The 12080-nt window shown below is 45.2% G+C and overlaps 1 long non-coding RNA gene across 1 annotated transcript in view; it reads left to right on the top strand.

Moving 5' to 3' along the window:
* LOC121840365 overlaps positions 1–8769 on the top strand; it is a 72068-nt gene extending 63299 nt beyond the window's left edge. The window contains exon 3 of the long non-coding RNA XR_006079552.1: positions 5971–8769. This is a non-coding gene — a long non-coding RNA (uncharacterized LOC121840365). The remainder of the gene's footprint in view (positions 1–5970) is intronic.
* Positions 8770–12080: the final 3311 nt, after the last annotated feature.

Here is a 12080-nt window from a genome sequence, read left to right as displayed (position 1 = left end):
CTTTGGGACGCCTCCGAGCGGTCGGGTACAGACACACGTACGCACACAGTTTCACAATCACACCCATGTACACATGCATGCAAACACACACGCACACACACACGCACACTTACTCACTCACACACACACTCACACACACACTCACACACACACACACACACACACTCTTTCAACATCATTCCCCTTTAATTAACCAGGTTATTCTCGTTCAAGAGAGACATGGACACTAATTCCCATTCACACCCATGTAAACACACTGTCACTCCTTAACAGTCAACCTCCCACAGTTACATGCCACATCTTTCAGGCCCAAACATACAGACATGCTGCATTTTTCTGCATTCACACGGTCCCCCACACACCCAAACATAAACACTAAGCATGCACTCAGCCTCTCACACATAGCTTGGCCCTATATTTGAACACCAACACACTATACACACATTCTTCCATGCTCCAACACACCCACAGGGGCCCGGACTTAGTCGTAGACTCTCCTACCCAATAATGATAAAGCGAAACAGGTTTTGGGAATTTTGGGCCAATTTATAAAAAAATAAGGAACAGAAATACCTTATTTACATAGGTATTCAGACCCTTTGCTATGACACTCGAAATTGAGCTCAGGTGCATCCTGCTTCCATGGATCATTCTTGATGTTCTACAACTTGATCAGAGTCCACCTGTGGTAAATTCAATTGACTGGACATGATTTGGAAAGGCACGCACCTGTCTATATAGTCCCACAGTTGACAGTGCAGGAAGGAAGTGGAGCTCCAAGACAGGATTGTGTCGAGGCACAGATCTGGGGAAGAGTACCAAAAAATGTCTGCAGCATTGAAGGTCCCCAAGAACACAGTGGCCTCCATCATTCTGAAATGGAAGAAGTTTGGAACCACCAAGACTCTTTCTAAAGCTGGACACCTGGCCAAACAGAGCAATCGGGTAGTAGGACCTTGGTCAGGGAGGTGACCAAGAATTTGTTTAACACTTTTTTGGTTACTACATGATTCCATATGTGTTATTTCATAGTTTTGATGTCTTCACTATTATTCTACAATTTAGAAAAAAGTTAAAAAATAAAGAAAAACTATTGAAAGCGTGTCCAAACTTTTGACTGGTACTGTATGTTTCCTGAGCTTTCTTATATCTCCTGGATATAGGAAAGACACTTCAAAATCTTATTCCTTATGATACATTTTTTTAAATTTTTTTATTTTACTCCCTTTTCGCCTCAATTGTTAGTAGTTACTATCTTGTCTCATCGCTACAACTCCCGTACAGGCTCTGGAGAGACAAAGGTCGAAAGCCATGCGTCCTCCGAAACACAACCCAACCAAGCCGCACTGCTTCTTAACACAGCGAGCATCCAACCCGGAAGCCAGCCACACCAATGTGTCGGAGGAAACACCGTGCACCTAGCTGGCGCACACTGTGCCCGGCCCACCACAGGAGTTGCTAGTGCGTGATGAGACAAGGATATCTCTACCGGCCAAACCCTCCCTAACACGGACGACGCTAGGCCAATTGTGCGCCGCCCCGCTGCGACAGAGCCTGGGCCCCGACCCAGAGTCTCTGGTGGCACAGCTAGCCCTAGACCACAGCGCCACCCGGGAGGCCTTCTAATGATACATTGGTAGCGCCATCCTGGTGGCGCGGTGGACTAATTCCATGGATAGAGAACGGTAGATCATAGGTTCAAATCGCACTGATGCTGTGTCACAATAGAAAATACACGTGTTTGCATGATCAATTCCTAAGGAAATGAACCTACCTAAAAATATCAACTCTTGGTCGTTTTTTCATTAGTCCACTGTTGATGTGGTCCCAAAATGCTGCATCATCATGTTGATGTGGCCGGTGACAATGTGGTTCTTGAATGTCCAATATCTTGAAAACCTGACTGCTGACATGCAAAACATTTTGGGACTGTATCAACAGCGGACGAATGAATTTTATTTTTTTAAATGTAAAAATATGATCGACTAGTAACATCAGCATTTCGCTGCACCCGCTATAACACCAACTAAACTGTGTATGCGACCAATACACTTTGATTTGATTAAGCTGGATGCTTTTGGGAGAAGTAAAGTGGTAAGTCTTCTAAGCTATGGTGTGTCTATGTCTGTTTGTGTTGGTATAGCGGACTGAGTGTAGTGACACGGCTTGTTTTGATACTACTCAAACAATGTTTATGATAGTATTTCTATGAATGGTTCTCTCTGAGTGTGTTTGTGAGTGCAGTATCTGAGGTTATGTTGTCAGCTGTGTTTGTGAGGTTGTTATGTAATGGTTATGAGCTAGCTAAGGCGGTTGTGAGGTGGTTGTGAGGCGGTTGTGAGGCGGTTGTTGTTTTTCCACGGCCTCTGGGCCTTCCTGTGTGACAGTAACGTGAGGTAAACCCCAGTAAATATGTCTTAGTCCTCCTTCCTCCCATCTAATTCCTCATTACCTCACAGTAGGCTGTCTCAGGGGAGATTTAGAACGCCCCCAGGGCGGTGGTGTGTTTGGCTATGTTTTAATGAGTGTGTGTTAACCCATGCGGTGAGTGTGTTGGACCACAGAGGTTCACTGCGGGAAGCAGGTAGCCCTGCAGCCAGGTGTGTGACCGTTGAGCAGATGGGTCATGCAGGTGACACACTCTCTGGGGTCTTCTGAATATGTGTGTGTGTCTCTCTGTGTGTGGTTTCACAGCCCATTCGTTACACTGGCTTACGTAGGTCCACTGTGTCTCTGTCCTGTTCTATATAGAAAGACTCCATCCAGAAGGAAAACGCACTGACTTAAGTCTACTCACCAATCAAGCCCTATGACAGTGTTCGATACGGATGAGTTAGTCTCAGATCTTATCCACACTAACAATCTTTGTTAAACGTTTAGAGAGGACCAAAAGAGGTGCGAGTCGGAGACACACTTGTGTGCTCTGTTGATTGTTGATTTGATATTAGTGCATTTTTCTGGGGACTCGGGGGTTTTGCTCATCCTTTCAGCTTTTCTCAGCGTAACTGAACGCCCAGCTTCGTCAATCTACCCTCTCTACTTGTCTACCTGACTGTCTGTGTCTTCACCTTAGTCAACCCTTGTCTTTAAACAAACTCGTAAAATCACAGTTTGCTCCCAACACTGTTCAAACAAGGCCAAGGAAAAGACAGAGGGGACCTGAGGGAAATCTGTCAGCCATGTACACCAGCCCCCATCAGTGGAAGGAAGAAGTACTGCAGGATGGATGTTATGATATTTTGAAGGAGAGAGAGGATCTACATTTTCATGTGTGTAGTTGTTTTACAATCTTTGATATTTTTGTTATTATCAAATGTTTGCTTGTTATTCAATCTCGCAGGCTGATTCCCATCTTTGGAGGGGACAAACTACATGTTCAAGCTCAGCTTTGAACTGTATTACAATAGCCAATGTTATCAACGGCCAATGTTATCAATATCCAATGTTTTCAATAGCTAATATTATCCAAAAAATAGTCTTCCCGAACATCAAAATTGTATTCATTAGTGCATACCACGATACTACGACCAAAATAAATGTTCTGTTATCTTCTTTTAGTTCATTCATATCATTAACATTCCTTGTAACAAGAGCCAAAAAAAATTCCCTGTAAAGCCTTTCTGATGATATTCTGTAGTCTGACAGAGCCACGCTGTGTAAGCAACTATAGGCATGAACTAGTGGTGTTGAATTGAGTCCGTTTGCAATGTGTGTGATTTCTCCTCTGGCATTGTGTCTTCTACGACAGTGTTTACTGATAATTGAGTAATTAGGTGTAAAAGATAGCACTCCCATGGCTCAGTACAACTAATCTTACCTGCCCGGGTTCCACTGCAGATCAGGTTTCATCACCTCATGAGGTTAAACACTGCAGTTTAGCAGCAGCACCTCAACGCTTCCCTAAATGTGTGTGTGTGTGTTAGCGGCTTTAAAAATGCTTAACTGTCCTTATGCTATTCACTAAACAGGCCTCAGAGATGGGGCAATCAGTAACAAGAAAGTGTTTACAACTCATTTTCCCCTGAGAAAAAGATGATTGTTTGGCTTCACAATTGAAAAAAAAAAGTTTGACGATAATTTGACATTTCTTTTGTGAGTTTCAAAATCGCACCCTGAAAGGAAAGTTGTCGGGCACACTTCATATAGCTAGCAGCCTCACCCGCGTTGGTATTCCAAAGACAAACAACAATGCGTGCTCTTGGCCACAGACAGAGAAAGTGGTCATTCTTTTTTAGTTACAGTGGCCATTGAGGTTGTGAAAGTAGTTCAACATAATGTGCATGTCATTACGGAGTAAAGAGACTTTTGTAAGTCACTCTACTCCCCTTCCTGCTTTCGTTAGGCTCTCAGTTGAAGGGCTATACACACACACACACACACACACACACACACACACACACACACACACACACACACACACACACACACACACACACACACACACACACACACACATTTACCAAACAGCACACATACACACATTTACCAAACAGATCAGGCTCAGTCACACCTCTGGCATGGGAAGCCATTTAAGCACCATTACAGCACCATTACAGCACCATTACAGCAAACCCACAGAGTTATATGCTGCAGCGTCCCTGCACTCCACTAGCCTACTTTCTCTTCCTCTTTTTTACTTTCTTCACCAAATACCAAACTCCACCTGGGCCTCCAACCAGAAGTGGATTCGGTTACCGATGCATTTCCACTGGATTGTCCCAAAAGGGGACTCGAAGAAGTAAGCGGTATGACTACGGGGGATGATATTTATGTAACACACACAGTAATCCCACAGGACTTCCATTCCAAGCCACACCCAGGAGTAGTGGTAACAGGAGAACACCTTTCACAGGGTCAGATTGGAAGAGGTGGGAAAAACAGGAAGGCAGAAAGGTGCACACAGATTAGTTTCACCTATCCACACCTGCTATCCTCCTTCTGTGTGTGTCTCTCTCTCTCTAATCCACCTTTTCGTTCTCACTTTCTCTCTAAAGTTAGGGCTGCTGCAACATATCGGACCCATTTGAATATTCGTATCTGCTGTTAATTTGTGGTGCCCCCCCCCCATCGTGTTTGCCTAAGAGTTGGCTCCTCTCAAAGGGGACAGTAATATCCACTGATGTAATGAGTGAGATAGAGATCTTTTGTGCACAGCGTTATAAATTGTCACCGTAATGTGAGTGAGTGGGGAGAGCGGGAGAGAGGGGAGGATAAAGCAGTACGGCTGGAATCCACAGTGTTGTGAGAGCCCATACCTTTCAGCTTCATTAAACCAATTTCACGCCGAGGTGAGCTACGAGAGGAAGCTCCGAGTCTCAGCGGCAGCAACAATGGCGCATTGAAGGGATGAGGCGAAAGTAAATTAGGTACCACTTCACAGACGGCAAATTAAAATCTGAAAGTTGGATAGGAAAAGTTGAGGGGAGATGATTATGTCTTTATTGTGCCCCCCAATCTGAGAAAAACCCTCCTTCCTTTTACCAACAGTCTTTTGCCCCCCACCTCCCCAACCCAATCCTCAGAGAAGAAATTATCTATTTCTTGTCTGATAATTGGTTTTGAAGATGCCCCCACTCAAAGCCTTAGTAAATCTCAAACAGCAAGCTGCGTGTGGACCTCCTTTCAGACACATCATTTGCTTGAGCTTATCAGTAACATTTCATATCTAGGAAAATCCTATCAATTGAACTTTAATGTGCTGCTTATTTCTGTGCAATCATTGACCTCCTATGGCCATTGAGCTGTTCTATTGGGCAGAGAGGGCTGTTTCTCAGTCAGCCCCCTCAGGGTGCAGCTTTTAGCCGACAGACACAGCCCTCTCTGCTTATGGAGTTAGTATTACTATTTACCATGGCGTTACATGGAAATCCATATTTGTTTGTGTCAGATGTTGATTTGATACATGTACAAAGTATATCTCTTAAATTCCATTGACTCTAATCTGATATGTAAAGTTCTACTTTTTGACAGTGTTTTTCAGAAGTGCGGAGAGAGAGAGGAGCGTCAGAAACATGAAACCTAAGATAGCAGAGTGGAAGAAGAGAACAAGTCGTTAGCACTTTGAAACCAGACACCGGGAGGTATCAGATCCATTGGGTGGCTAAGGATCATGGGTATAGTGTGTGTGTGTGTGTGTGTGTGTGTGCGTGTGTGTGTGTGTGTGTGTCAGCGTGTGTGCCTTCATGCATGCCGTGTGTGTGTGAATGAGTGTGTGTGTGAATGCGTGTGTGTGTGTGTGTGTATGGGGAGGTGGATGCTGACAGGGTCTCTCTCTCTTTCTCTCTCTCTCTGGTTGACTGGGTCACTCGGGGGCCCCGGACCCCACACAATGCCCTGGCAGCAGTGTGGGCTTTACTGGGCCTCTACAGAGCAGCGCCGAGCTGCTAGCTTTACGAGAGACAGACGGATGGATCCCTTCACCTCGCGCCATAAAGCCACCAGTCGGGGATAAAAGAGGACAGATGCGAGGGGAAGCATTGAGAGCTCACCTGCACCCAGCAGGGAACAGCCTCTATCCAGCCAACCCAAGAGGGCCTCTACATTCAGCCTCCTCTCACTAACACCACTAATAGGGAACAGGGGCACTGTCAAATAAGTGGAGAATCCTTCCTTGTTTTGGATGGCCTGGGATCCTTATTAGCGGTTAGTGCTAGAACACAGCTATACTGGTGAAGAGTTCAGTGCAGTTAACACGGATGTTGACAGTGCAGGGCAGAGCAGGCTGCAACAGGTTGCTGCTAAAAGCTGTAATTACAGTATGATCTGCAGACTCTAGTTACTGGGAGAGTGAGAGTGGTGGGATCCTTGTGAAAAGTGCCAATTCTGAATGTATTTTTAAGAGGCACTTGTTGGAGGGAGAACATGGTTAGGTAACAGGTTGATCAGGAGTCTGACAGGGAATGGGACATACAGACAGACTAACTGACAGAGGGTCAGGATTGGAGACAGGAGGCAGGCAAGGTGGCAGATGGGCTAAGCGACAGACAGAGACAGGTAGGCATGGAGTCATGGAGCCAGGCAGTCAGGGAGGCAAGCTGTCAGCGAGGGCAGACCCACCCTGGGTAGCTTCTGCCTTCCCTGTTGGAGTGACAGATGTGTGGTGAATCTTTAGCTCTCCTCACAGCTCCTCACTCCCCAGTGTCACCGCATCTGTCCCCTCCTCAGTTCCCCTTGGCTCAGCCCCCTCCTGTGTAAATGCAGGACAACAAAAATGAGTTCAGTGGACTTATTGATTAGTCCAGCCTGCACTGGCTAGCTTCATTTAATGACCTCTGGGACTCATTATTGACAAGGCTTTGTCTTTGTGATTTGTTCAAAATTTCACTGGGCACATGGGAACCCTGTGTCTCACACAGTAGGACAATTTAAACAGAACATCTGTAGCCTAGCGGATCAATGCAAAAATGTGCATGTTGATCTACAGTGCAGAACTATGAGCATATTTGAATATGTTGACATAGATCAAGCAGATAAACAAACATTTGGACAATGATAAGTGGGTCATGTTTGTGGGACAACAACAACAGAAAAGAAGAGGTCAGCATATGCTCTCAACCGAACACAACGTCCTGTCTCATTGTCTGCCTTAAACCCCACTGTAAAAAACATATACTGCCTCGGCCATAGTAGATGGTAAGTAGCATTTTATCCTCACCAGTCTAATCTTCTCAGACGCCTCAATGTTAAAGGGTCTGGACTCGCCGTCCCCCCATCCCCTGTCCCTCTCCCCCGCTCAGCCTGGCCCTGGCGAGAGATGGTTTATTTCAATTGAAAATTAGCAAAACAAAACAAGGGCAAGAGGATCCCTGAATGGGGCCCCTTTCTCTGGGAGCTCCTGTGCTGTTGAATAATGCATATGGGAGAAAGTAAACAGCAGCCTCGGGCTCCGTCCAAGGAACAATGGGCCGCACACAGTCCAACCACGGCGCCTGATTTTATTACGGGCCCTGTCAGTCCCCTCCTCCATCCATCCCTCCCTCCAGTACCTCCTCTAGCCTGGGAATCGTGGAACGCAGGCCAGGCAGCAGCTGCTGACCGCTCCGCACTGACCCAACACACTCCGCAACCTGCAGGATAACTCCACACACACTCCCTCCCAACCAGCACACACCACCACTACAGTGCATACATATACTCAGTCACACCAGGCAGCAACTGGTTGGCCACATCCAGATGGTGTCTTGTGAGGAAATGTTTGAATTTGCTGAATGTTCGAAACATATGGAATTTATGTTTTTGTTCTTGTCATGAATGACTGACTGACTCATTTAGCCTGAGGAAAATATCAGACTTTACCAACTCCAACCCCTATTTCTGAGATCTTGGCTTGGACAGTGCCGGGTCACTTTGGCCACTTGTGAACTTTTCTCTCCACTAGAACATTCTGTCTGTGTGTGTTCTCTCTCTCTCTCCGATCAGGCTGGCATTGAGATTCCGGTCTTGCTTCTGGCTTCAGCCTGGGGCGGTTGCCATGCCGACAGGCAAATTGGCTAGCAGGATGAGTAGTGATGTGATGTGGCTGTGGCTTTAAAGTCCCAACAAAGACTGTATTACAACCCAATCTTTGCATAACACACTATTGTTGTCATGTGCTACTGATATTAATCCTCTTCCTGCTGCAGGAGACGTGTGTGTCTCTCTGTGGAAAGGTTTTGTGTGTATGTACGTGAACGTGTGTGTATGGCTGGACACCAGAAGTCACACTAAAGATTATCTACAGTCACAACGACTGAAGATACATACTGAATAAAATAAAGGATTTTGCAATGATTTTGTCAGTTTGTTGACATTGCTCTCTCTCTCTCTCTCTCTCCTCAAGAATGTTCATGAAACCTCCATACTCCCCACCTCACCTAAGCAAACATCCCTGGGCCCTAGGCCTGAGACAGGTCTATAGCAGCCTGGCCTTATAGACTCGTCCCTGAGTGTGAAGGGACATAAAGAGAGGTGGAGGGGGGTCCCTGTAGCAGGAGCGCATGACACCGGGGGGCTGCAGGATGTTTGAGTTGGTTGTGTTTGAGTTGGTTTAACAACATCCTCTGACAGTGAGGAGGGGACAGACACAGGCATGATCCAGGTTTTCACCTCTAGTCCATTGTTCCCCTTATCTCATCTACTGCTATCTGGGGAGGGGATGGAATGAGGGGGGATATTGGAGCATGGCCACTGATAATGAAGAAACACCACTTTTGTGTTTAGTGTGGACACACACGCACACATACACACACACACACACAGACATACACTGCAGCAGCCAGTAGTGAACACGGTGGTATGGGTCAGTGGTCAGCTAAGCTAGGATTGTGCTGAGTCAGTCAGTCGTTAGATGTTCCACTACTTTACACATCAAAAACAACATGGAGCCATGACTTGGCAAATATCCCAGCCTTGGCAGAGAACCTGAGATTTCAATGAAACACAGGATTTATCCAACTGAAAACCAAACTAAATATGATTCCTGTCAGTGTCATCTATGTCAAGCAGTAAGCGTGTGTTATTTTGTTGTGTGCAGGAGCTCTTAAATGGATTGTAGTGATGGAGCTCCCTGTCTCAGGCTGATGAGGCGTAAACTCAGGTGTATAACACAGGATGTCTTGTCTTGTGTTTCTCTGGCCCCGTCCTGGCGGTCAGGAGATAAGTGATCCATGGGGGTTATCAGCCTGCAATCCCCACCCCACTCCAGACTCTGGTGCGTGGGTTGGGAAGAGGGGCCTGCACCCCTGCGATACATCACTGTCGCTGTGGGATTCCACATCTATCAAATAAAGTTAGTTATTTGCCTGTGTGGCTCAGGTGACGGTGGGGGAGGGGACTGAGAGGGATTGGGGGTAGTGGGGTGGAAGCCCAGGGGTGACAGACTAACCCTGACCCTGCAGTGGTGGGGTGGGGGAACCAGAGAGTTAGCCAGCCCAGCAGAGGGAGGGAGGCCTCGGCCCCATGGCCTGGCCCCCGCCTGGTCCCTCTGTCCTGGAGGCAGACTGAGACTGTGGGAATGTTTCCTCTCTAACAGGGCCAGCTGGTCCCAGGGGAGCAGTTCCCCTTCCAGGAGCGACAGCAGCAGCTCTCCCACCCTCCTCACCTCAACACAGCATCACAGGCCTGGAAGAACCAGTTCAATCACCATCTAGATCACAATCACCATTGACTACGGGTCATTCTTGAATTGAAGAGGCATTTCATTTTTCTAGAATAAAAAATATATATATTTGGTTACTTCTTCCCATTCCAAATGAACTAATGACAGCTTAATTACTTTAAATAGTCTTTATCATTATGATAATATCAGTGCCACCAGTAGGTGTAGTAACACCAATGACAGTAACACCAATGATAAATTGGTAATTGAGGATTTTCTTAAATGGAGGCCACATATGCTCAAATCTAAGGTCATTAACCCTTTCAAGGTAATTTACAAAAGTTGTGATTAATCATTTTGCTCACAATTTAATTTCCCTTCATTTAAATTGGGTTACACCAATTACACTTTTTACTTAGCGACACCAAATTATCAATGGACTCCTCAAATGTATGACATACTAAAAGGGTGTAAAAAGCTAATAATTTTCTTTAAAGACCCGATAACAGTTTGCCACTGCAGGGAATGCTCAAGGTCCTTGTATATATTTATAATGACTGATTTTCAAGGTGGTAACACCAATGACATAAAACGTAGTGATACAGAACATATTATATTTGTAAAAAAATAAAAAGGTATTTTAATAGCCTTTGTTTTTATTGATCTATACAATATATTAAATACTCTGTTTACTTTCTAGCAATACAAATAATAGATAGCTAACTTTAAATCTCCAAAACATGTCATTACAACTCATCAAGTACTTTAAACAATGCATACACACACAGTTTTGCATTAAGAAGGACTTGATAAACAGTTCAGTATAAACTAAACGACAACTATTTGTCATTTTATTGTGTTTTTCATGGTCTCAATGGTGAGGGACACAAATGCCACCGTAAGTCAAGAATGACCCCTACAGCACAAGGATGGGATAGGGTTACAGGTATTTGTCTGTTGGTATGACTTGTAACTTATGTATTCATGTGTACACACACATACACACACTCACTATAGTACTGTTGTGGTTGATGACAATAAATTCATCAGGAGTGTTTTTGTTCTTGTTTCAGATCAAATATCTCTGGTTCCCACCAATGAGAAACTCAAAAAGATGAGACAATGAACGTAATGCATTTGGTAATTGTTGTTGTGAGAAACCCCAACTCATCTCCTCCTCTAAAGGGGAAGTCTCACTCTTGTGCCACTGGTGTCGATCTCCCCTCACAGAGACGAGAGATGGACATGGCATCACTCAGTTCCCCCTCGGGCTGGACAACAGTTCTTATGTAAAGGAGCAGAGTGGTAGTTTTTCTGTGTGTGTGTGTGTGTGTTCACATGTGTGTGTCTGCATACATGGTGGGGTAAGAGGTTTGTAAGCTGATCAGGGTGTGTAATGATGTGCTGTGATCATCAACTGTGTCTCATTTCAGAGAGAGAGAGAGAGAGAGAGAGAGAGAGAACTCCTGTCTTACTTCTCTGTAGGAAATATTTCACATATGAATCACCTACCGCCCCCACATGTATTATCCACATCAGGATAGATGGAATAATTAATTACATTCTAAAGCCATTAAACATAGACAGAACAGTTATGCATTTTAATTATCATCATTCTTTTAAACAAAATTCACATTTTAATTGATTTAGTTTCCATTACTTAAAAGTGTAGGAATAGTTTTCTTTTAAAAATACTTCCAGGTTTTGAACATTTCTGTCACATAAAGACGTATGATGTGTATTGAAACCCCACTCCCATAACTCATTGGGGTGACAGTGCCAAACAGAGCCGAAGACACCACGGCTTGATAAGCAGGATATACGGTTACACCTGCCGATATGTAGATAAGATTACATTTAAGACAGAGGGATGAGTGGTGGAGGTGTAGGAGGTGGGTAAGAATGGGGGGATGGGGCCACTCAGTGATGCATGAAGAACAACATCCAGGCTAGGGTAAGGTTGGGGTTGGGGTTGGGGCCGGGCGGATGGCCAAGGGGTCGCGGG

This window comes from Oncorhynchus tshawytscha, linkage group LG21, assembly GCF_018296145.1.
Source record: "Oncorhynchus tshawytscha isolate Ot180627B linkage group LG21, Otsh_v2.0, whole genome shotgun sequence".
In the NCBI taxonomy this organism is placed as follows: Eukaryota; Metazoa; Chordata; class Actinopteri; order Salmoniformes; family Salmonidae; genus Oncorhynchus; species Oncorhynchus tshawytscha.
The sequence above is the reverse complement of the archived record's forward strand: the minus strand, read 5'-3'. Positions and strand labels throughout refer to the sequence as shown.